General features: G+C 37.5%; 1 protein-coding gene across 1 annotated transcript in view; it reads left to right on the top strand.

The window, feature by feature from the left end:
• GRID2 (glutamate ionotropic receptor delta type subunit 2) overlaps positions 1 to 23,493 on the top strand; it is a 581,701-nt gene that overhangs the window by 211,739 nt on the left and 346,469 nt on the right. The gene's annotated exons all lie outside the window — the stretch shown is intronic.

Below are 23,493 nucleotides of genomic sequence, written 5' to 3'. Positions count from 1 at the left end.
GCACAGGATTTGGAGAAGGCTGAGGTTCTGAATGACTTCTTTGCCTTGGTCTTCACTGGCAAAGGCTCTGACCACACCAGCCATGTCTTGGAAGGCAGACACAGGGCCTGTGAGAATGAAGACCTTGGGGCCACTGTAGGAGAGGAATTGGTTTGAGACCATCTTAAAAATCTGAACGTGCACAAGTCCATGGGTCCTGATGAAATCCATCCGCGGGTCCTGAAGGAGCTGGCGAATGAAGTTGCTAAGCCGCTGGCCATCATATTTGAAAAATCATGGCAGTCAGGTGAATTTCCCGACGACTGGAAAAAGGGAAATATAACCCACATTTTCAAGAAGGGGAAAATGGATGACCCAGGGAATTACAGACCAGTCAGTCTCACGTCTGTGCCTGGCAAAATCTTGGAGCAGTTTCTCCTGGAAGGCATTCTAACGCACATGAAAAACAAGGTGCTTGATGACAGCCAGCAGGGCTTCACTAAAGGGAAATCCATCCTGACCAATTTGGTGGCCTTCTATGATGGGGCTACAGAACTGATGGACAGGGTAGAGCAGTTGATGTCATCTACCTGGACTTGTGCAAAGCATTTGACACTGTCCTGTAAGACATCCTTGTCTCTAAATTGGAGAGACATCAATTTGATAGGTGGACCACTCGAATAAAGAACTGGCTGGATGGCCACATGAAAAGACTTGCGGTCAATGGCTCAATGTCCAGCTGTAGACCAATAATGAGTGGTGTCCTTCAGGGATCGGTATTGTGACTGGTCTTGTTCAGTATCTTTGTTGATGACATGGACAGTGGGATTGAGCGCTCCCTCAGCAAGTTTGCCAATGACACCAAGCTGTGTGGTTCGGTTGGTACGCTGGAGGGAAGGAATGCCATCCAGAGGGACTTTGACACACTTGTGAGGTTGGCTGATGCCAACCTCATGAAGTTTAACTATGACAAGTGCATGGGTTGGAGCAATCCCAGAAACAGCTACAGGTTGGGCAGAGAAGAGATTCAGAGCAGCCCTGCAGAGAAAGAATTGGGGGTGCTGGTCAATGAGAAAATGAACATGAGCCGGCAGTGTGCGCTTGCAGCCCAGAAAGCCAACCGTATCCTGGGCTGCATCAAAAGGAGTGCGACCAGCAGGTCGAAGGAATGAGTTGCGCAGGGAGGTTGCACAAAAGTGCATTCATAACATCATGATTCTGAACCTACGCAGATTCCAACAGTGCATCTTCAGTTAGTTTGTATGTTTTCAGGCATATAATTAGTGTGGCAGGAAGAAAGAGACTGAACTTATTTTGTTGTTTAGTAAAGACATACTCTGGATTGGTTTGACTAAGCTTGAGAGTTTGATGGTGAAATGGCACTTTGGAGAAATGCCATGTAAAAATAAATCATTATGAAATAAGCTTAATTTGTCCTTATCTGTGCCTCTTTAATCCTATTATGAAAGACTAATTAGTGCTAATGCATATTTTGGAACTTTTGAAATGGTGGGTTTTCCCCTACTCATCATGCATTTAAAGTTCACATTCAACTGGCATCATTTTTACATAACTAAAAGATAATATGGCAAATGTACATTTTGAATTTTCTCGTGTAACATCCGTTCACGGTATCATTCAGATGTTGACTCTTTCTGAGACTAATCAAGGTGATTTCATTAGCAGTACTCATTTGTGGAAGAGGGGGGAAAAAGAATGAATTTAGCTTAAGTTGACATTTGAGCCTTAGTGCAGTTCTCAGATCTTTGTTGTCATTGCTGTCCTTAATTATGAAGTGCTGGTTCCAAACAACAGACAAAGCAGGCAGTAGCACCAAAGACAGCAGCAGACTGACTAGGCTGCTGAAGCCAAAGGAGGCAAGTTTTGGATGTTTCAAGCAGGCAACCAACCTGAATGTTGCCTTTGGCTAGCCCTTTGCACCTGCCAATGTCCTGTGCAGCAATGGAGAGCAGTCTTCCACTTTCCACTCTTTCAATTGGCTTGCTCTGCCTGTCCTATTGCAGCCTAGCAGCAGACTCTCACCATTTCCTTTCCTATTCTAGGAAGCTATGGATGTGCTAAAGCTGACTTAATGGAAAAAATAAGAAGCAGGGCAGGCAGAAGTTGTGTGAATGTAGACAAAGGTGTAGATGATACTGACACTGTCTCCAGGCAGAGGTCAACTGACATGTCAGCCATTGTGTACTCCAGTGAGTCTCCAAAAATCAGGGACACTGAATAAAAGCAAACTTTGGGAATGGCCCCTAGAGCTTCTTAACCTCTGCACAATGACCAGGTATCACTGCTAGCTGGTGTGGTGACTGTTTCATATCCTAGTGTGGGAATAACCTAGGAGAGGAAAAGTAACACAAAGATGGCTGGGGAAAGAGAGAAAGGGGAAGACATTTCAAGTTAGAAGGGAAGATGACTTTTGCAGTAGTGGGGTAGTACGATTTTTCATTATCCAGACCTTCCCCAAACCAGTCTCTAAGATATTTTACCCCCCCAACTTTGCCTCCCTGATCTCAATGACCATTTAAGTAATCCTCTGAATTCAGAGCATCCTGAGCAGAGCATCTGAATTCAGAAAGCATCCTGATCAGCTGAATATTTACTCCTGTATAGTTGTGATAACATTCTGTTTGCTTGATTGTAGTTATGTAAGGTATATTTAAAAAATTTAAATAATATTTTCCTGAAAAAGATGATGATTTCTTTTTAATATTCAAGCACATTATATTGTTTAACTGTCTGGTTCTCATTTAAATCAAAGGGAATTAGATATCTAAACACATTTGAAAATTTGAAGTCAAATCTAGAAAGGTTATTAAAAATGTAGGGCTCTGTGGTACTTTAACATAGGAGATAACAGAAATCCAAATGCCGAAAGTGTATAGGCTGGGTAATTAATTTGCATCAGATGACCATTTTCAGAAATAAGTAACAAATTTAGAGCTGAAAAGGTTGAAAACTGTACCCGCATCCTTAGTGTTATTGATGGAAGGATCATGGTGGAATTGAGGTCACGACACTGCTAGAGCTCCACACATATAGCAAAACTGACAGGTCTGAAGACTTTCTTATTCTTTCTGCAATATCCTTATGTTCTTCCAAATGCTATGTATAATACTATGAAATTTCCCTCTCTAAAATTAGTATCTAGAATAAATTTAAAATTATATTCTTTTTAATCTTTTTTGATGATAAAACGTTTACCATGAAACACTAAGGTTCATAAAAAGAATATGTAAGGGTTTGATGAAATTTTTTGGAAAAATAATTTTTACAAAGGTAAGGATAATAGTATCTTTGAAAATACAATTTAATGAAGGAGTAGCAATGAAGATCGCTGGGATTGTGAAAAACCCTTGTGAGTTGATATTCCACTTCTTTAGCGAAGAGAAGCCAATCTAAATAAAAAGTAGAGTTGGAAAGAACTGAAAAGCACAGAAATAATTTGTCTACAGATTCAGGTAAAACTGTTATTTCAAACTTAAGTTCCTTTTTTCCATTCAGTTTTCTTATGCACAAACATTTTTCTATACTGTGATCATCTTATAAAAAGTTTCATGGTTAGCATATAGAAAACATGGAGGCTTTAATTTATGAACTAAAGGTTATAGTGAAGGCAGTTCCATAGCAAACTGTTATGAGGCTATATCAGTATACTGGACTACAGGAACCCTTTTTAGTCGTCATTGTCTAAAAACTTCTGGCCTTTGGTGTTGCCTTACTTGTGTGCTTGGAACCCATTATTAAGAAATTTTCAAACTGCTCCAGACACATATAGCTCCTCCAACAAATTGGTGCTGTTTTACTGGGTAGTAGTCAGTCTTTACATTTTGAGAAATCTAAGAAAAAGGGATACACCAGTAGGAGTGTCTTGACTCCAGGTTATGCACATACCTACCTGTTGTGGCACATCAGAACTTTTAAGGAAACAGCAATATAGTTTATGCAGCTTGGTCTGGGTTCACAGAGTGGCAAGACACACGTTTTAGTTCTAAAAAAAGGCAGATCATCTCTATTATTCTATAATCTTGCTGTGCAGAAGAATTCTTCTGCCAGGGATTGTACATCCATAAACATAAATCTTTGTAACTGCTTGAAAATATGGTCCATGGACACTCTAGATGCCACTATATTTTATTGTATGCTTGTATCGTAATGCTCATCAATGACATTTCTTTCAGATATTAATTTTAAAATATTTTAATAGTCCTTTGGAGTGGAAGCAAAAGAAGGTTCACAACTGTTCCTAAATCCTACATTTCCCTCCTCCTCTTTCCCTTTGTAAAGCAGTAGTCAGACATTGGAACAGCTTGAAAGTGTTCCTAGTCAAGGCTAATACAATCAAGGTAGCACCAACTGACAGGGAAATGGTTGCAAATGTTATTTCTATAAAGTAAGAATCTGTTGTAGTGCTTCAGGTATTGGCACAGAAACAGGAAAAACAATCAATAGTGGAAGTTATCTGTAACTGACCTGTTGTGCGAATGGAAGGTACCTCACCAAAAAGAGGTTGCTGTAGCACTAATTATGTACCCCAAGGGAAATTCTGCAGGCGTTCAGAAAAAATAATGCATGAATAGCATTCCATATTCAGGCTGCCACCTGAACAACACCAGTGATAAACTTAAACATATTTCAAATAGAATTGAAAACAAAGCAACCAAACAACAAAAATGCTAGTACTGGGTCATACTCCAAGACGTTTTGTAGCATTGTAGGATTTGCTAGAGTTTTGGCGGGCTGTGACTATAGTTTGGTTTTCTGTGCCATATGTAGTATTATTCTCATCCTTGTTGGTTACAGCATGCATGTAATTTTTTTTGTTTGATTTTCAAGTATGAGTTTCAACAACAGGCTTAAAATATTGTTTTGAACTAGGATAAATTGGTATAGTTCTAGTAAAATCAGTAAAGCTACAGTGATTTATATCACTTTTGTTTCTCAACGGGGTTTTTTTGATGGTCTGATGAAGTTGTTCCTACAATAATTAAATGAAGGATGATAGCTACAAGCTGATATAGAAGCATCTGATTGCTGCTGCAGAACAGACTCTTCCAGAAGTAATTTTTCAAGTTAATGTGTTGCATCTAATACGCATACAAGTTTCTTCACATGCGAACTTTCCCTTAAATTCCAAAGCACTTGGGTATTATTAAGATGTAATACTAAATAGTTGAACTGCTTACCTATTCAGCTTTTTTTTAATGCAGCATTCACCAAGTTGCCCGAGTACCTTTCACAGATGCTGAAAAAACTAATGCATTAAGTCATAGAAAATCCTGTTAAGCAGGTAGGTGTTAGTGTTTATGGATTAGTGACATGGCATAACCCAGGTTTCTCAGCAAGGCATGTGCAACACTCTGTATTGGGATTGATGAGAATATCTGCTCCCAGATGTAACTGGTTCCTGTGCAAAATCATTAGGATTCAAGTTTTGCTAGTCTTGGTAAAGTATAAAAGACACAGTCCCACATCATTGCTAAAGTAATTCCTGAACTGATTCACATATTTGTATGCATATTTGCCTCAAATGCACATCAAAGTGCTAAGCTTGTGCAGAATCACAAAATTTTGTTTTCCAGGTATCTTGCTGGCTTATTGGGCATCTTTCTCCCCAGTTAATATGTGCTGCATGTCAGACTGTGATACTTGGGAGTGGCAAAATGAACAAGTTCTGTTACTTCCCTTGTGTGTCAATGCAGGCTAAGAAATCAGCAATCCCGTTTTGTGCAGCTGCTGCATTGCACAGCAGAAACTATGTATTTCTAATGGGCCTGCATCTCACACAACCACACAATAGCCATTTTAGTGTAAACCAGAAAGCATAAGCCCTAACTGAGGATGTTTGAGCAAGTCTGTGAACAACCCAAAATGCTAGTCCTGAGAAGTCTAAAATTACTATGCATAGTAGTAAGATGTTGGTTCCAGAAATCAATGTCAGCACCAGAGCATACTGAGAAAATCATGCAAGAAAGAAACCAGGAAAAGTCTGTGAAATACAGCCAAGTGGATGAGAGAGATGCCTATTGCTAAGGGACAGTGAAGACTAGCAACCTCCTGACATGTACATTTCTATTTTGTTTTCCTCCTCTTTCTACTGGCATTTTTCCATATTTGAACAAACCTCTTGCCTCACCTGTTAAGTCCTGTTCAAGTAGCCTGTGGCTCCCACTTTATAAAGAAAACAGTGACTGCAGTGACTTCTGTTTAAATCCTAAACTTATCTTTTTAATGGAAAATACCCTTTCTAACCTCCACCTCCCCCCACCCCCTCCCATTGTCTTTCAGATGCTTCTTGCTATAGGAAAAGTAATCCTGTGCATGACCTTCACGTTCTTTATTTCCTACATAGATGTTGAGGTTTATCTGGCTGGGCTGTTCTCTCCTTATTAATCTCTTTTGTTATCTTGTCCATTCTTAGGATGTTATCTATTCTTTTGAACTTTCTTACTGGTGTCCCTCATATCCACTGAAGGGACAATAACAAAAGATGTAGTGAAAATAGCAGTGTAATTTACATATTCCAGCTCTTTTTTTAGACTAATGCTAAGTGAATACTGTTACGGCCTTCCTTGTCTCTTCTATCCACTGTTTCATACCTTGTATTTATTAAGACTGTATGGCTCAATAAGAGATTAAAAATATACCTTATTGTATTTGAAAATATTAATATCTCTATTTGAAAATATTAATATTTGACTCTCAATCATGATGGAGGATTCTGTTCCTTTTATATTTTTTGCTTATTATTAACTCTCCCTCGCCATCTGCCTTCAATACAAAGGCAGGCAGATGACTGCTGACTGCTGTATTTAGAAATTAAAATGCTTTCCAGATTTGAATCCAGGATCTAAAATTTTAAGACCAATGCACAGATACTGTGGAGGTGAAAACTGTTGTATTCAACTAGGTTTCATCTCAGTACTACATTGATTTATTATTCCAGCCAGTGTTTCATCATGTTCCTTTCCTAGGAAAATAGCAGCAGGCAAAATTGCATTGGTTCACAGAAGCTCAGCAAGCTGATATTTATTTTTGAGAAGATGCCATATTTTTGAGAAATACAATACAAATATATCTGACTAATGGTGTAGTAATCCTTATCTCTGAAGAAGTCCACCCAGGAGAAATGTTAAACTGGCTTCATATGTTTTCAGCATTAATTAGCATTCTGGATAGATAACTAGGAGTTTGAGCCCTTAGGTTGCACCAACACAGCATCGTATTTCAGAGCTGTGTAAGCACAGTAAAATTTCTAATCATGTGTTTTGTTCCTCTACCTCTGGCTCTTGTAGTCAAATATCTGTCAAACAAGTCAGTCAAAAAAGTTAAACATATTTATAAAGGCTTAAAGCTATTTTCCCAAGTGAGACCATGAACCTTATGGTGTAGAATTTCAGATCAGGGAGAGATTTTATATTATTATTACCTACCTGTTGCAGTATTTGTGCTGCAGCATCTAGGTTGAAAAGAGGCTTCTGCATTTCTCATTGTGACTGTGGGGGGAATAACTTGTTCCTGATTGTAATTTCAGGCTATTTTGTGAGAAACAAAAAATTGTTCCTCAGGTGGTTTGGCCCCAGCCAGCAGCCAAGCACCCTCCCAGCTGCTCATTTATTCCCCTCTCCCACAGGCTAGGGGAAAATAGAAAGTTGAGAAAACTGAGGGACTGAGATAAAGTTGGTTTATTAAGTGAAAAATAAAAGCTATGAGTGAAAAATAAGGGAAAGAAAATGAGGAATTTATTGAGTCTTCCCATTGGCATGCAGCTGTCTAGCCACTTCCTGGAAAGCAGGACCTAAGCAAGAGTTGCTAGTGGAAAAACATGCCGTACCACAAACATCCTGAATTCCTCCACCTTCATAGACTCATAGAATAGTTTGGGTTGGAAGGGACCTTCAAAGGTCATCTAGTCCAATCCCCCCTGCAATGAGCAGGGACATCTTCATCCAGATCACTTTGCCCAGAACCACATCCAGCCTGGCCTTGAGTGTCACAAGAGATGGCACGTCTCTGGTCAACATGTGCCAGTGTTCCACCACCCTCACTGCAAAGAACTTCTTCCTTACATCCAACCTAAATCTCCCCTTTTCCAGTTGAAAACCAACAGTTCTCGTCCTATCACAGCGGGACCTCCTAAACGTCTCTCCACATCTTTCTTATACCCCCATCCCCCCCCCCAAGAACCAAAACACCACAATAATGTCTCACTTGGGTTTCCTCCAGGCTGAACAGCCCCAACCCTTCCTTGAGATTTATGGCTGACTACATCATACAGTATGGAATAGCCATTTGGTCAGTTGTGGTGAACTGAACTCCCTCCCAGCTTCTTGTCCACCCGAAGTCTACTAACCAGGGTGGCAGAGTGGGAAAACCAGGAAACCTTGAACCTGCGCAAGCACTGCTCAGCAATAACTAAACTGCTGGTGTCTTATCAGTGTTATTTTAGCCACAAATGCAGAGTACAGTGCCACACCGTTCAGGCTGCTTCAAAGAATGTTAATTCCATTCCAGCCAGTTGCAGCCCACTTCCTCATCTCCTGATGAGGAGCTGTTGTGCCTTTCTTTTTGGAGACCAGCAGCAGTAGGCAGTTTTTCTCTTCATTTAATCCATCCCAAAAGCATGCATCATCCTGGCAGCAAAAGGTCAAAATTGGTGAGCATCACTTTGGGTCAACCACTGCTAGTGAGCAGTGCTTGACTTCCAAACAGTGCACCCCACCTTCCTTTCACCCACGTCTAATCAGAGCGCTCCTTGATGTAATGGCAAGGCTTTTAACTGCCCTCAGATTTGAGCTTTGCCTTAAAACTCACCACTTAACCCTGAGTGTATTACTGTTGTACCTTGTGTCACAGCTTATTGAGCCACATAGTAATTCTGCATGCATCATCACTCCTCTCATACCAAAAATGCTTCACATCCAGAGATGGGCTTATGGTAAAGGTGGAGTGTGTGCTTCAGGAACAAATGTCCTAAAGGCTGAGAAACAGATTAGTAAAAGCTACAAAGGCAGCTGACATATTATATACATTATACAACATTTTTGTGATGTATTTGAAATCCTTGTGGAGAAATTAGCCCCTAAACTGTAGTCCATTTTTAAACAGTTCTTTCTGATAGTGTATTTTAAATTCTATTTAAACAGTTTATGATATGCCTGTAAGATAAAACAGCTTTAATCACTGAAGAGTTTTCTTCTCTCAAACCTATTAAAATTTCAAGTATTCAACATTCCGAGTCTCTGAGCCTTTTGATACATTATTTTACATAAACAAACAGCCGTTGTGCCATGATGAAATAATTTTGAATATGTTGCATTCAATTTGTAGATTCCCTAGTTGCTCAAATAGGATTCTTCACTTTGCAGGATTATCTGGTTCTACATTTTGTGTGATGCACTAAATGATTAATATGTTCTTCACATTAAAAACTGATCCCACTCTGAAGAACTTCCCCCCCACCACTTGCTGAAAGTAATCAACCCATGTCTTTCCTTTTCTAAGTAATTGAAGCACTTTTAATGTGAAAGTCTAGATTGTCTCTACACTGCCTCTTCAGTTCTCCCACGCTACTTCTTCCCCTTTCCTAGCACTTTCCAATAGCTTCATTGCCTTTTGTTTTCAGTCTAACACCCTCTGTTTCATCTTAATTTTAGCTTGTCTGAATGCCAGCTCTTATTCTTTCTTCCTGATGTTGCTTTGCCTGCTAGATTTTCAATTGCTGTGATTTCACGTGATCTAGTCTTCTTCAATCTATATGCCATGCATCCTTTTCTTCATTATTTTCCAGTACTGTCTCCTCTTACATGCTCTTCAAATATGTATGTCTTTCTTTATTCCATTTCTTTCCTAAATTCACTTTCACATGAGTTTCAAGCCCACTTCACTGATAACTTTTCCTCATTTTCCCACTGTTCATCTTCTGTGCCGTGTTTTTTTCTCTCCCATATCTCTTCCTCCCTTGTGACTTCAGAACACTTTGGCTGGACCTAAAAGAAGATGCTGGCCAAGAGCAAGGTTTGCTATGCCAACTTCCAACCTCTGTGTGCAAAATGAAAGTCTGATTTTTTAATTTCTTTTTCTTCTTCTAAATAAAAGAGTGCTTGCTCCACAGTAGAGATCTGGGCATCAACCAAAGATTTTTACATTTCTCAGTTTTCAGCAGCTAAGAAGCATGTCCTTTTTTTTTTTTTTTTTTGTGTGTGTGTTTGTGCATGTGTGAAATATTACTTAGAAACAAAACAGGAAAACATCAAATAAGATCTTTTTAGAATCTGATTACAAACAAGGAATTTTCCTCAAGAAAAAATAAATTACATCAATAACAGATATTTTGGGCAAATGGAGGCCATGGGGCCAACATTTGCTTTTGTTTATATTTAGTGCACTCATTAAATATAGATTTAGGTTGCATGAGCTGCTCAGAAAACATAAAATATTTAGCTGTTACTCTGATTTTAATTTGTGGTCACAGGCCCCATGTGTGTAGTGGGAAGTGGTATTACAATATTTGTTCTGAAGACCTGGTAGAAGATGTGATGATAGACAGCTCTCATGCTCTGAAATTCTTCCTAAAAATGACACTGGAATTCTAGCCATAGCCTGTGACATTTCTACATGGGCAAAAGTCTGCCTGCATGAAAAAACACACAAGCATAACGAATTTGTGACTCTAATTAATTGCACAAAAATCTTTATTACACCCAACAAGTATGTGCCATAGTGGCTGAATTTCATCTGGTGTTACGATTCTTTGTAGGGCTGTATGTGGAAAGCCAAGGATTTTTCAGTGGCATTCCCCAAAGAGTTACAGGTTTTTCCTTACAGGGCTGTAAAACCCCTTTCAGTCTAAGGACAGAAATATGTAGTCAAATGGTGTATACTGCTGTTCTGAGTATTTCAGTTTTCCCTTGGATTGTTTGAAGAGAACAGAAAGTTTAATTTCCCTTCTCTGGCTATCATAATCCAGCCAAATAATTGTGTAAGCAGATGGCCAAGACTAGAAGACATTGGCTTGGCTGAAGTGGTGGGAGCAGTAGCTCAAATGGTAATGAGCTGGGGACCATGAAATGAGGCAGCATTATAAGGCAAGATTAGGTAATTCCTGTTATTAGTGATGGCCAAATGGATTAAAGTTAAGTAGCCAAAGATAGCTGCTGAAGTTTGAAGCTGAAGTTTGAAGTTTATGCTCCACGAAGTTGAAGTTCACAGTTAAGTTTAATTTGAACAGGCAGAGCAACACAGATGATATAGAAGGCCGTGGTGGGAGGAGCTATAATAACCTCAATTTATACTGATGAAGGCATAAATAGGAATTTTAGCTATACAGAAAGCAGGAGAAAAGGTAAGTTCATGGATAATTCTTAGTAGAAACATGCAGTACTGGCTATCTCTTCTACAAAGTACCTTCCTTGAAACTACTTTTTTTCCTGCTTTCTGTATAAGAAAATACCACTCCAACCAATCCTCAGTGGAAAGACAGCTAAACTGAGAAAGGGCTTTGGAAAATAAAAAAAGATGTTTCTTTTTGCCAAAATCTTTTGCTGTGTTAAGCTCTAACTTGATAGCAGTTCTTCCAGGAAGAAGCATCAGAGAGATGGTCTCAGTATTATCAATCCTGCACATTCAAACACAGTTCTAACGTGGGCACAATGAGGGCATTTTCTTCCTCTCCACTGAGATATAGTTTATTTTCAAGATCCTGTCTGCAGTTATTATTTCGAATACTTTCTTTCATTAAAAAAAAAAAGTTTTGCTGAGATCTGCATGTGATCTGGCCTTAAAGAACTACACAGTGTTGAAAAGCTTGTGATAAAATTATCTGGTTGTAAATTTCCTTACAAGTTTGATTCTGCAGCAATAACAAAGTTGAAATTTAAGTATAATTATGGAGCCTAACTAAGGGCATACTTAGAACACCCACATATCTGTTGAATTGTCCAAACAGTTTAGAGATGTATTTAGATATGTCCTGAGCTGTGTTATCTTTTCTAATGGAACTGAATAGCTTTAAATGCAGACTAGTCTACGGAGGCAGCTGGTTAATGTGCCTCTGTCATGTTCAACTTTTCAAGGATCATATTTCAAAGAGAGTTTATTTTTAAATTGCATTTTAGTCTGCAGTTTAGAAAAAAAAATCAGCAAATGGAGCTAAGTAAATGCAGTCACTTTTATCCTGTCAGTATTAATTTTCCACACAATATTTGGAATGATTTCATATTCTGTTTAAATTAAATACTTTGAGTTCTCTCAGTGAAAACATAGCACATCTTGTGAATGTATGCATTGCCCTCTTTGCCTCTATGTACTGCCACTACCTGTACTTGCTTCACAAAACTGTATCTAAGTATAAAGCTGACTCTGTGTGTGAGTAGATTTTTGCTTTTAATTCCTCCACAGTGAGGGCTGGAAAGGCAATAATAGCTGCGAATACTGCAGCTAGTTCCTGCAGTAGCTTTAATTTTGCAAGTGGCAAGTATGGTTGTCTCTTTGTTACATGTAAGACAGATGAATATAAGATCTTGTTCAATAAGGTAGTTGAATGAATTACACAAATTCCAGGAGCCTGAATTCCTTTGAAAAATAAAAGGAATTAGATTACACATATTATATTTTCCATAGCTAAAGCTAGCACAATCGGTTCTCAATTCAGGAAAATATCTTCCTGTTTTGATGTGTGTACAGTTTAACTAGCCTGCATAATGACAGTGCTAACTGTCATACTTGGAGCTTTTTATATTCTACAGAAGAAAGCAATGAAGATGCTGCTTTTTTTTTTTGTTTGTTTGGTTGGTTTGTTTTGTGCTACATAAAATGAGGCTGGAAAAAGAGAAATAAAAGCAAGCAGATTTTGCTTCCGTGTTTAATCAATCAGTAAGGAAGCTATTTTAACAAAAAAAAACCCACTCAACTTGTAGGGTCGTGCTTCTTGTGGAGTCAGCACTTTATTGAGTAATGCTGTGATGCAACTGCCAAAGGTTGGGGAAGCTTCTTGGGTGTTTCTTCAATGTAGCAGCAAGAGCAGCTCTTTCACCCAGCACCTCAGGCTTATCCAAATCACATTTAGTGTAAACTGGAGTGCACGTTTAACAGGGAAGAAGATATTGTTTGAGAATATGATGAATATCTCTAAGATTCATTTGCCATATCTGTAGAAAAGAAGCAATTCAAACATGATGTTAGGGCACTATAAAATGAATGGCGTTGCCATTCTCTGCAGGCTGACCACAGGGAAAGATGCTGTTTACACAGGAATATTTATGTATTATGTTTTCATTTGCTGCTGGTAACATTTTCTGGTAAGAACATTTTTCTCTTTCTCCTTTTGCCTTTGTATAACTTGGATGGTTCTAAGAGCTGGAGTTCAATTTTCCCACATGCATTATGTCCTGGTTTATATTGAGGAACAGTGAGGGTAGTTTATATGAATTTCATTAGCACAAACATAAACTGAATTTTCTGATTTGGACTTACATGAATCAAAATTTGTCTATGACTGAGATTCACTAATACTTACTTTAGATGGATTTGGGTTTTTTTAACACCTCAAAGTATTAAAAGAAGAGGCAATTAGTCAATACTGTGGTGTGTAGGTTATAACTACATCTAAAAATATCATTAGTAGTGTCATCAGTGTACACTAGATAGATCTTGTATCTGTCACAATAGATGTAAAATTGCAAGTCCCTCATGGCAGATTGATGTTGATCTAGTGAAATAAGATTTTTATTTTTTTTTCAGTATATTGGAGAAAACCTACAAAGGTAACACTAGGAAGAAATGCTGCTCACACTGATATTTGGGTATTTGCTGCAATGTTTTGGACCCTGACTATTATCTACCAATGAAATATATGTTCAAAACACACCCAGGGCTTGTACTGTTTCACACAGCCTTTCCAAACTCTATTTGTAATAAACTAAACTAACACTTGAGTTTTATTTTCATATCCAGATCATGGATGCGCTAGGCAGGACTCAAACTGAAAGTGGAGCACAAACTGGAATGCTTCTCATGCAAAGTGCTTTTGACTGACTTTTGCAAGCAAAATTTAACCACATAAGAGGTTGTCTTGATTAAAGAAACTGATTAGATATTTCTGGGTTCATTTTAACTCTTATTCAAAGTAATTCACACGTTAGCTATATTTACATATTAGCTATGGAAAAAAATTGTTTACAGATTAAGACTACTACTTGTAGTCTGAGGTCTGGTCTGTACTTCATGCATTATGTCCTCATGGGATATGTTATGAAGTTTATAGATGAGAAAAATATCTTCATATCGACACAACAAAAAGTGCCTTTGCTCGTATATTTAATCTTGAGGTGCTGGTGTAAGTTATACCAGTAAAATACATGATCTTGCTTTAAAGATTCATTAAAGGTACATCATAATATAAGGAGATTTTATAAATGGAATTTAAGAATTAATCTGTGAGAAGGAGGTATTTTCCAGATGCCTAGGTATAATGCAAGACTCACAAGACATCTTCCAGTTGTCCTCTTCCATATCATTCAGGGAAAAGTGACATATGATTGTAGTAAGAGCCATCAGATCATGGAATTTTTAGCCTCTGATGGATAGATCCTCATCTCCCAACAAATTTCTCAGAAAAATATTTGCAACTCCAACCTTAATGATAATTTTGAAGCTTCACCACCACAACAAAAAGAGCTTCCTAAGCACATTGATTATAAACCAGATGTGTATCTCTTAAGCTGCTGATACTGAATTTCAGAGATGCCTCTCCTAATTTTTTATAGTTTGTTTTTTTTTTAATAGGAAGAAAGGACAAACTGTACTGACAAAGAATTTTAACATGGAAAACTGCCTATATCACCTTTTGCTCTGTAGAGCAAAGTTATCACTTCCCTGAGGCATGGCTCTTGAGAACACGATCATGTGCTTAATTACTGCTGAATCTTGACACCTCAACAGTAGCTTTATATATTATTTTATTCCAGCAATATTTGACAAAACCATGTAAAGCTATTTATACGGGGAACTTAAGGTGCTTTGCTACCATACCAATGCTGTCATTAAGTAATTATTAAATACAATTTCTACTTTTTTTTAAAGGGAAAAATGTGTATGCAATAGTATATTCAGTACACGATATGACTGACTATACACAGTCAGAAGTTTCTGTCTATTAAGTGCAGTGGGTTTACTTCATTTACAAGAACCCCAAATCTCATAAATGACCCTTTAAAGAAAAAAAAAGATAGTGAAGAAATTAGAAAATTAATTGCATAATATATTACTGTGATGTTGCTGGAATGTTTATTCAGGATGTGTAGTCCTCAAGAAGCTACCACATTGTTTTTTTCTGGTCTTTGAAAAGCAAAAGAATTGATTGTCCTAAGGTAAGCCATCCTAATATGAATATTTCCATTTACAGACTTCGTAATAGAATACTGTTGTATAACCTGCTGTGCATTCAAGCAAGAAGAGAATGTATCATGTAATGTGACTGAAATAGTTTTAAGTAATTTTACATGGATTTTTTTTTTTTTATGAACTGTTGATTTTTCCTGTTGTGCTCTCCAGTATCCATCAATTTCTTGTGAAGCAAATGACAACTGCGTGTGGGTTCAGAATTCAAATTAAGCCCTAATTCTTTCCCTTTTTAGTTCAACCATTTCACTTTTCATTCTTTTCCCCTTCCTTTCTACTATGTACCCTAGAAAGGGGCAAAGATGTGGTCAGATTTGGTGCACTGGATTGCTTTATGTTTGGCTGAGGACTGGAAGCAGTCATCTCTGAAAATGCTCTTTCAAATCATTTGGAAACTCACTGTAGCATCCCTTTGGTAGAAAATTGACCAGGCTTCACAAGAGGAGGCATCTGTGTAGATTCCCTCGCCTGAAATTTCCTTTAGTCTCCCCAGTATAATCTCCTATATATATATGTGTGCTTTACCAATACCTGCGATAGCTTTCAGTGAGCTAATTGAGCATAGAAAGGATATAGCTCTGTGCAGGTTAGTTAAACACATTTCTATTTCTTACCTTATAGTCTGTGCTGTAGGGTTCAGTGATTGAAAATGGTTCTGTTGCCTGACCTAGCTTAAGCCTGATACCTTCTGTGGTCTTGAGACAAAGACATTTGTTGTTTGGGTTTTTTTGCTGTTCTAGAGAAGGGATTGTAACAGAAGACTTTGTCATACCCAGACTTTGAGAATGTATATGCAGACAAAATTTGTTTACTAGTCCTTTAAGGCTAATACTAAAAGAAAGAAACGTGCTAAGCTGCATCATTAAAATGGAAAAAAAAAAGAAAAAAAAAAGTGATCCAAAATAGAAGAGTAAATGTTGTTTCTTTTCCGGTGCTGATCTTTTCTGATCAGTTTCAGATATTAAGATACCATAAAGTTTGCAACAACCCAGAAGTGGGTTTTGAAGAGATGTTGATGTGTGGCTCTGTGTAGCGAGCAAGTCTGCACTTCGGTATTTATTGTTAAGCAATACTGAAGTACACATTTCTACAGTAAATTGTAGTTATTCCTTTATTTACTTCTTTAAAGAGTTCATTCATTACTGGTTTTAAATGGTGCCATATAGAGGAATGTTATTTGCACTTTGGCTAAGGTTGTTAAATATCTGAAAGGCTGGCTAATATGCATTTCCATAAGTAGGGATAGAATATATGAAAAGAGATAAATGTAACCAGGAAGTGGCACATACCTGCTAAATATGTCACCTTGCTGTCAGAATTAAAAAAACGGAACCTATGCTTGATTTATTAGCTTTTGAGAACTAATTTTGTGGAAATTGGCATTTCCACACTAACTAATCAGAAATGTTTGTTCTGTAGAGTAGGGTAGTAGTTGTAGCACTGCAGATGAAGGATACTCAGAAGATGGAGACTATCACTGTTGTGATACTCCACATCTTGCTGTAATTCTGACACCTCCCTGATCCAGGCAAGACGAACTGATATGGTAGCATGTTAATGATGTCCTTGATTTACAGTTAGGCTCAGTATTTCATGATGCTGTTTCATTCCAATGCAGCCCTGCTGTGCTTATGTGATACCCAAGTAGGTAACAAATATTTACCAAAGAACAAAAGTGCACGTAGAAATGATTTGAGTAATGCATGACTTGCACCACTAATACCATAGTGGTAGCTTTTGATGCTTCTTATTACCAAACCACACTAGTTACATATTTTCATCACTTTCTTGGAAGTTCTTTGTGTGTTTTTTTTTCTCTAAGCATGACAGAAAGGATGAAACCTCCAGTCCCATTCCCCACAGTATAAGTGGCATAACTGCTTGCCCTGTTCTCACTCTTCCCTCAGCATCTGCTAATGGCCAGTTGGAGACAAGATGTTGTGCTAGGTGGTCTTGTTGGTCTGAACCAATGTAACTGTTATGATACTCACAGGGGCTGCTTTTCTGGGGTAATGTCCAGGCTGATAACAGTTGTCTTTATTGTGAAAGTTTTTCTAAAGTTGCAATAATATCTGTGGGCTTAACTGCATAGATCCTGTTCCTCTGTGTTCTGGTATACACCTTACTTCCACAGAGGTAAAACTGATCAGCAGACTTTTTTACTGAGTAGTTCATAGGTTGGCATTTCTCTTGTGTCCAGAAAGTTTATGTTAGTTTATCAGTATTTCAGAGGCAGACGGATGAAGTGATGGCACTTCCCAGAGCTGTGGTAGGCCTCCTCATGGGAATGCCGTTTTTAGTCCAAGTGATGAAAATGGCATACATCTGTCACAGCTACAGAATAATTTTGAAACTGACTTCTGGGGAGACTGTAGTGTATTTTATCGCTGTGTCATTTCCTGAAACAGTCAGTGTAATTGTCCAAGGTGATACTGTTTCTTTCCTGTGTGTCTTGTTCAATAGGGTTTTTTTATTGTTTTCCCTGAGTTAATTAGAAGACAGCCATCTTAGAACTGAATTCATTTTGCCTGTAAAAATACTAAGGAGGACTTAGTGGGAAAGTTTCTACCTGTTGTGTTGTCAGGCTGTTTCTTTGGGTAGAAAAAAGGGTTAGTGGAAAAGATACATGTCAGATAGATCAGGAATTGTTTTATGTACTGATAGTACAGAAATATTGAGCAATGGCCTTTTGGTAATACTAAAGTCTTGAGTGGTAATGGTGCATTTTGTTCAGTATGTGTCTTGACTTTGAAGGAGTTAATAATTTTGTTTTTTGTAATGTGAATGGCTTTCACTAGTAAAATCCAATCAGCAGCAAAATTAAGCCTGGCATATTAACCATTTTTTGACATATTGTTTTCTTCTAATATGCTGAAGTATGTGAGGGCTGATTTTATTTCTTTTTTGAGTTGGTCAGGTGAAGAAAGTATTTTTCTGGTTTTCTGGAGCTCTGCTGCATATTTAGAATTGTTTAGATGGTCAGAGATTTGCAAAGGGTAATCCTTTAATGATGAGATATTTGTTGCTAGGAAGTAGACATTACTGCTTCATCCGAGTTCCCTCTTGAACTAATTATGTTAATCACATAATATCTAGGCCAATTATTCTCATTAATACTTAAACTGATGTTTGTTGTTGTCATTGTTAGGCTTTATTAAGAGTTTTTATGTTCTATTTTGTCTATTCAAAAATGCTGCTTCTCCTGATCTATAAGCCTTGCTTGACTGAAACATTTTCTTCTTGTATTTGCTAGCTCTATTAAAAAGTAAACAGGCTGTGATTTTTGTCATTTCTCAATCTTTCAAGTAAATTACAGCATGGAGATTTTTTTAGTATCATACTGACAAACAGTTTTCTTACTGTTTCGCATCAGTTTACATTTTGAACTTTCCAGATTATCAGTATCTTCTGTATAAATTGTGGACAGTGTAAAAGAGAGTATTGCAGTAGAAGTTCATTAGTGTTGTATACAATACAAAGCCATTTCCCTCGTATGCAGGACAGTACTCCTTGATGTTCTCTAGTCTTTCTGCTCTTTGTTTTGAGGTTGTTTTCCTCCTGTACAGAGAATCTTTAGTTTTAGAGTAAAAATATAAAAAAAACCAAAACCAAAAAACCACCCTCCAGTTAATGGAGAAACTCTGTTCTGATCGTGTGTGGAGACTGTATACCCACGTAGCCAACACTTTTTAATGGTGATTATATATGGTGATTTGAGCTAACCCATTTTACCTATATTAAAATGGAGTAGGAACATTCCTGTGGTTTTATAAGCTGAGAAAGGAGTAAGAACAGGGAAATAGTCATACCTTTTATGGGATAGTCACATTTTAATCCAAGTGTAAAAGTATTGGGAAATGTTGGCTAGAAAATGCTTGTAATCAAACACTGACCGATAAGGATGAAAGAAAACATAAATATATATATATTTAATAACATATATGATACCATATACATAACATAACATATACATAACATATTAATAACATACACACATATGCTATCATTATTTGCCCTGTCCATTAAATGAGAATTGCATCTTTGGTAAAAAGCCAGCATGTGGTCATGCAGTTTAAGAGCCTGTTACACTACATGTGCAGAAAGAAGGGATGAGTAGCATATCTGTTCATGGACGTTCTGTAGGCAAGTAGTGAAAACTCAGTTCAGCGAAGTTCTGGATACCTTGTCCATATATAATATATCTGTAAAAAATTTGCCATCTCTTTTATCTCCTAGAAGTATAGGAAGCCCTGAGGATGAGTTAAAATTAATCTTTTACTGTGCAGATGGATAGCTGGATATAAATGATAATGCTATACTCTGTAAATGGATGTTTCTGGGGGTGGAAGTGAATAATGGTATTTGTCTTAACCTCACATTGGCTATAAGTAAGGATTTTCAGCAAAAAGTTTACTTGAAACTGCTCTCATGTCATAAGACTTTGAATTCAGAATGTAAAGACAGATAAGTAAAGCACAGACATACGTAAAACACAGATAAGTAAAACAGTATATGATGGTAATTCAGTTTATCCCTCAAAATACCTATGATTAGATAGAGTTTTGGACTAGTTGTCCTGTGCTTGTCTATCAGATTAAGTGGAGAGGATCCAAGGAGTGTACTTCTCATGATGAGAGATGCCTTATTGTCCTAACAGTCATTGGTAAGTCAAGCACATTGAAGAGGTAGCTTTGTCCAAAAATTACTTCTTCATGCTATGCATAGTGAAATACATCCTGGGAACTAACTTTCAACTAGACTGAAGCAAACTATTTTTTTCCACGTTTTATGAATGCATGTCAAGTTACATTTTCACTTCATTCAGCAAGGGGAAGACCTAAGCATGGTTTCATTCCCACTGATTTACCACTATGCATTCCCTAAATTATTGCTTCAGGTGATGATACTTTTTTCAGTGTGTTATAGGAGGGAGGTGTATTGCACATGAACACTGCTAACTTTGTTTAGCTGCCACATGCTTACTGAAAAAAAAAGGTATGTCACAAATATTACTCAATACTTTGAAGATATTATTAAGCATGTAGATGGAAATTATTTGGTCCAAATTTGTGCTCAAGGTTCAGATAATAAATAACAAATAAAAAAGTGAAAGCTTTGGCATGAACTTTCTTCAGTGATATTTAAAGATAAAGGTATTAGAGGAAAAGTCTTATGGATTACTAAAAACTGGGAAGTAAACTGTAGGAATGCTTTGACAATTTTCACTGACTACTGAGAACATCAGTAGTGTGAGAGGGATTTTTATTTTCATAAGCCCTCTGAAAAAATGGATGCATCCTAGGATGAACCTAGGGAAGTGCTTGCCCCCCCTGTACTTGGCACTGCTGAGGCTGCACCTCAAATACTATGTTCAGTTCTGAGCCCTTCACTACAAGAAAGACATTGAGGTGCTGGAGTGTGTCCAGAGAAGGGCAACAAAGCTGGTGAAGGGTCTAGAGAATAAGCCGCATGGGGAGTGGCTGAGGGTACTGGGGTTGTTTAGTCTGGAGAAGAGAAGGTTCATGGGAGACCTTATATCTCTCTGCAGCTACCTGAAATGAGGTTGCTGCATGGTGGGTGTTGCAGCATAGTGGAGTCAGTCTCTTCTCCCATGTAGCAAGTGATAGGATGAGAGGAAACAGACTCAAATTACACCAGGGGAGGTTTAGATTTCATATTAGGAAAGATTTCTTCATTGAAAGGGTTGTCAAACATTGGAACAGGCTGCCCAGGGAAGTGGTTGAGTCACCATCCCTGGGGGCATTTAAAAGACCTGTAGATGTGGCACTTAGGAACATGGTTTAGTGGTGGACTTGGCAGAGTTAGGTTAATGGTTATGGTTGGACAGGATGATCTTAAAGGTCTTTGCTAACTCAAACAATTTTATGATTCTATGATCTTTCTTTATATTCTCCTTAGGAGGAGGATATAAACCTGAAGGTTTTCCACACCTATCAGGACAATGCCCTGAGCAACCTGATCTAATTTTGAAGTTAGCCTGCTTCAGCAGGGGGTTGGAGTAAGTTAACTTAAAAAGTCTCTTCCAGCATACGTTTTTTGGCTTTTCTGTTAGAAAAAAAAAACTGAGTGAAGCTTCTTTCAGGATAATATAAAGATCTGTTATATAGTCCTGAGACTGATCTGTTTTGGCACAGGAGTGGGAGTATATAATTAATTTACAGAGCAAGTTTTTATTACCATTCTTAAATTCATAATCAAGGAATTATACTTACAGATAATTAGGGGGCTGGGATGGGTTAGGACTAAAACCGCAGGACTCTAGGATATGACAGAGTAGCTGTCTCTAGTGACTGGATTCTTTGCCTCCTGTTATTTGTTTCCTTTTTGCCAACCCAGTGAAATTTGAAATGATGACAATTGTTTATTTTCTTTTGTTTACAACCCTGGCATGTTAATATATTTTCTGGTTGCATCTAATGTGCACCTCTACAGTATTCCTAAAATTAATATCTTTCAGGTAACTGTTTATCAAACTGCTTACAGAACAGTTAATGAATGACCCTATCTAAGCTTTCATAATGTCTTTAACACGTGGTTTGAAGAATGTAAACACCATTCATTGTTCCCCTTGTTTTATCAGCCTAGAAATGCTGTGTGGCTTGTTACCAATTAATAAGTGGGGAGGGTATGTTAGAGCATTTTTTTGAAGATAGTATTTCAGAGCAGTTAAGAAGATCCCTGATCCCTTAGCTCTAAGTTAGAGTTACACCTCCATGTTTTAAAGCATAAAGCTAGTCATCCAGATGAGGCACCCCATTGCCACCGTTGATCTCTTGTTTGCACAGAACCTGCAAGACTGCTCCAGAATGAACTTCTGTAATTTCCTCTATGAGGGAAGTAGAGCCTGTATTTCACAGAAGCCTCAGGAGCTGCACTTTATAGCAAGGGTGCCACATTCAGTGAAGTACGTGGGTGTACCTTTGCACAATTTTTCCTTTTTTCCTTTTCTGACTAGTGCAATCTCTGACAAGTTTTTAGTAGCAGAAGAGAAAAGAAGGTATGTACTAGCAACAAGACTTGCTTGAGTATGTTGTCCCTAGTTTTCTGGACTTACTCCAGAAAAGCAGCTCAGTTAGTGGTCTAGTAAATTGTATGGTTGATTTAATCAGTGTAGTGTAAGTTTGAAGATTCCTTTGTTGTATACTTCCATCAACTGAGCTTCTATACAAAGGATGTAGAAGAAAGGAACATAAAGGACTGTCCATATGAAAAATATAAATACATTTGGCAAGGTGAAAGAATTTGGTTTATTTAACTTTAGGAAACTTAAGACAGTAACAGTGTTCAGTGATGTAAAAAATGATGGGAAGAGTATGGCAACAGAGATTCCCCAAATGTACTAAGTAGCAAGAAATAATGGAAGGAGATTGCAGTGAGAGTGTCTGAGGTTAAATACTGAGAAACGCTTTTAAACTAAAGATTGCAAACCCTTGAAATAGATTGCCTGGGGAGACTGCAGTATTTCCATCTTTTGGAGGGTCTTAAGAATAGATTAGACAAATATCTGACACAAATAATTTATATATAGTTGATCCTGCAGCAGGGACTTAAATGACCTCTTAAGATCCATTCCAGCTCTTCTTTTATGATTCTTTGTAAATAGTATGAATTGTATAGACTTCTCAAGATGTTTGCTGAAAATCAAACTTTCTATATTATCTTTGTGGACACAATCAAAAATGCTGTGCTAAAAAATGCAGTGGATTATGTATTGTTACATTTGGTCGTGTTACGTCTGGTTGTTAGTTTGGTGTTGAATGGATAACACTACTGCTAAGTAGTAACAGTACAAAGAAGATTGTATGTCTTTGAGGCATTAAAATGTCTCAAAAATAGAAAGGATTTGACTATTTTTGTAAAAAGGCATTTTACAAATGAGAGAGAGAAGTTACAGGTAAAAACCATATGACATTGTACAGACTTTGATTAGAAGTCCCTTAGAGAGATATAATGAGAAATTTATGATTTTTCAGTTCAAACAGTTTCATTTTAATTCCAAGCTTTCCATTTTCATTTGCATGGTGTTTCATGACTTAAGTCAAAGCACAGAATACTACAGTGGTTTTTGACATGTCACAATGT

The sequence above is a fragment of the Neopsephotus bourkii genome, unplaced genomic scaffold (assembly GCF_033783945.1).
Source record: "Neopsephotus bourkii isolate Nb327-2 ecotype Australia unplaced genomic scaffold, CSIRO-AGI_Nbou_v1 NB_1037, whole genome shotgun sequence".
NCBI lineage: Eukaryota > Metazoa > Chordata > Aves > Psittaciformes > Psittacidae > Neopsephotus > Neopsephotus bourkii.
This window is presented reverse-complemented; position numbering and strand designations above follow the sequence as displayed.